Source organism: Etheostoma spectabile, chromosome 20 (genome assembly GCF_008692095.1).
Source record: "Etheostoma spectabile isolate EspeVRDwgs_2016 chromosome 20, UIUC_Espe_1.0, whole genome shotgun sequence".
NCBI lineage: Eukaryota > Metazoa > Chordata > Actinopteri > Perciformes > Percidae > Etheostoma > Etheostoma spectabile.
In genome coordinates this window covers 19,112,695-19,116,448 of record NC_045752.1, presented here as the reverse complement: position 1 = coordinate 19,116,448, position 3,754 = coordinate 19,112,695, and positions in this window count along the sequence as shown.

Genomic DNA, 3,754 nt, shown 5'->3' with positions numbered 1-3,754 from the left:
TGGGACGGAGTCGGAACGCAGCCGTTCCGCAGTCAGTGAAAATACTTTAATAGAAACCTAATGACTCCTCTGCAGATGGTCGAAATCAGGGGTGACTGTCGCCGCTTGTTCCCGATTGGCTGGGACAGTGTTTTGTGGCTCGTACACTCCTTTCTGATAGTTTTCCATTCACACAGACAGGGATGTGTTAACATCAAATTTCTTTTTCAGCGCACACAGAAAATAGAGCTAGGTGATCATGAGGAGATATTCCCTGAATTTGACAACAGTGTGTTGGATTAACATCACTTACTATATCTTTCTTTCAAACAGGCTTTCAACAGGGCAGAGAGGAACTGGTTTAAAGAAAATGCCGATAAACCAGAGCACGTTTCTCCCCCATCCCAGAATGCTGTGTGGACTAGCCAGACACTCCTCCAAAACGCTGTGGAGGAAGGTCTGGCGATGCAAGACAACCAGGGGACTCCATAATCCATAAAATCCATAAAATAGGGACGTTTGGACAGTGGCTGTCCGTGTGTGAAGCCACAAAAAAGGCACCCTTAGGCGTGTGTAGGACGTACCGGTGAAAACAGCATCTAGACAGGGTTTAACGAGTGGTAGGTACATCATGCATTGGCTCCCCGTGCGTTTTAGAAAAGATTTTAAGATTTTATTGTTTGTTTTTAAAGCTTTAAACGGTCTCGCCCCAGAGTATTTGTCTGAAATTTTAACTGTGCGGGAACACAACCGGTCATTGCGGTCTTCAAATCAGTTGGTTTTAGAAGTCCCAAGGTCCAGGTATAAAGGGGGGGGTGATCAGGCTTTTGCAGTTGCTGCCCCAAGACTCTGGAACAAGTTATCCCCTGATATACGCAATGTTACAGATGTGGCTCTTTTCAGGTCCAAACTCAAAACATATCTGTTCAGTTTTGCTTTTAAGACGTAGCAGTGGTGTGACAATTTCGTTCTTTTGTTGCTTTGTAACCTTTTCTGATATTACTGTTTTCTATGATTTTATTTATTTTGTTAAGCACTTTGGATACCTGCTGGTAGTTGTAAAGTGCTATATAAATAAATTTAAATTTGATAGCATTTAAAGGGGAAATTCCGCATAGGAAGATTGGTCGGGGTGGTGGATGGGTCAAACACAGGACTTTCACCCAGGAGAGCGGAGTTAGTGTCCCGCATGTGTCCATAACCGTCCCGTTAATTCCACGTGTCAGGGAAGTCAATTTCTTATTTAACCATCCCGTTATTCCCGCGTGTAAAGGAACCGCAAGCCCACCCACAAGCTTTTCCTTAACCTAACCGCGTCTAAAGGGACACCAATGGTCCCGACCAAGCACGTTATATGACACTAAAGGAGACCTTTAGCGGCAATAACGTGCCAAAGGCACCTGACCAGGCGTCGGTATTTTTCGAGATGGGAGTGAGAATGTGTTGGGACAAACCCAGGATGCACCCCACTGCGGGCCTACTCAAGTACTGGACGAAAGTACAAGTAACTGTGTGTGTGTGTGTGTGGTGTGTGTGGTGTGTGTGTGTGTGTGTGTGTTGTGTGTGTTTGTGTGTGTGTGTGTGTGTGTGTGTTGTGTGTGTGTGTGATATATATATATATATATATTAATATAATATATATAACACACCACCCAACACTTAAGATACCTTACATGTTAATTTGTAAACTCTCTCCCTGTAATTTGTGTCTGTCATCTTGAAATACACACACACACACACACACACATACACACAAACTTGGCAGATATCTGTATTTTCATTTTCAGGGTTCATCAATTGAAATTTCTTTTTGGTGCACTTTTATATGCTATGAGTAAATTCTAACGCTTGTGTTCATAAACATTCAACAAATGTACTGTTCTGTGTCCTACATGTATCATCAGGATAAAACCATGGCGTATATTGTTCATGCAAAATACAATGAACTTCTCAAATACAGTAAGTAGGGCAGTTTCTCTTTCCCTCTTAAAGTGTCTCATGCAATTGTGTCAAAACTTGTTTCCCAGCTGAGAGAATCTCCTCCTCTGTGTCTTTGGACGTTATCCATCAACGCCACACTCAGTGACTATGTGGCTGTGCGCTGACTGCTGCCGTGTTAACTACATCTAATATTTATCCATTTTTTATCTTTTTGACCTATTCAAAGTTAGATTTGGTATGCCACTTGTGACAGAGCCCACTTTATAACATATAGTGGCATCACCTTCTATGGGATCATTGACTTCAATAGAATGTGAAAGTGCACGGCATATAGCAGCAGGGAGTTTCTGCTGCACAGTTCTGAACTGTTGCATGAAAGCAACTGCTCTCCCACCCTCTGGCTCAGACTCACATATTTGGAGCCTTAGGCATACTGAAATGCTCTACAAATGATTTTAGGAGTTGTTGCTTTCAGATATATCCCAAACCTATTTAACGGCAATAAATGTATATTTTATGGACTAAATTAAGTGTGTAAGAGCCGACAATACATTTGCTGTGGAGCTGTGCACAATGGGCCGGGCTGCAAGAGGATCAGAACCTGATGCGGAGCGTTAAATTGGGGATAAATTTATGAGCTTTGTAAATATGGCTCGAGGAACCAGAACACTGGGCAGTTTACCATTTCCTGCAGTGAGCTTTCTCTTGATCTTTATTGTAACACACTTTATTGTGTGGCCCACACTGCAGAAATCACTAATGGTTCCATCGGGGATAGCTAAAAGGCTCAGTTATTTCAAAAGGTTAGAAGGTAAAAACACAGGCTGTTCTGTATTTTTGATGTACTCATTTATTCTCATCCCATCTGGGTTTCCCTCTCTTCATCCAGCTCACGACATTCCCATGTCCTGAGTCTGCTCGGGCAGGCCATTTACGTTCAATTCCAGTGTTTAACCTCACTCCCTTTACATTGAACGTGATTTATTCTAATAATTACATCGCAGAGCTGATGTCTGGGTCTTTAAACCGTCTGGAATCACCTCAATTAGGAAGCGATTTAGGAGAGCTATTTTGAGAGTTTATTAACTCTTAATTTCACATTAAGGGGCACAGCAGTTCTCCCGCGACCAACAAGTCCCACAAGTGAGTAACTTTTAAAATGATTTTTGTTTTTTTATCAGCAGGCTTTACAAATCATCCTTACAAAAATGACGTTTCTAGATCTGCAACTGTTCTGGTTTGGTTAGGATTAAGCTCAAAACCAGTGCTTCAGGGGACATAAACAATATCTTTGGTGAGAGAGGCTGTATCTTCATTGTTAAAGTATTTAGGCATAGGAATACTAGTTGACAAAACAACACCACATCAAGGTCCACTTACTAGCTTTTTTTCAGCTATCACACACTGACTTCTTCAGTGGAGTCGGTTGTTTACTTGAAGACGGTTGCACCAGCTGCTTGTAAATTCAAAGTGAGCCAGATGTAATGTTGGTTCAAGTGGACATTTATGTGTCAGTAAATCCAAACAGGTTGCATCACATAAACTAGTTCTTATGTAGCGATTAGCTCCAAAATACTTAGAGCACCTAACTGCCAGGTGCATCTGTTGCCTGACTACACTAATGTATTGTGCGCATATGCAAACCATATGAGTCACTGACTTCCTTCCTAAACGGATCAGCTGGTTGGAGGCGGTCACTCTTCAGTTAAACCAATAGGAATAAGCCATGAACTTCACGAGCCAATCCCAGCATTACATCTCTGCTTCAAATCTGTTCCTCTCTCTGCTGCAGTCAGCTGTCATTTCAGGCAAGAGTGCCCCCCCCCCCCCCCCC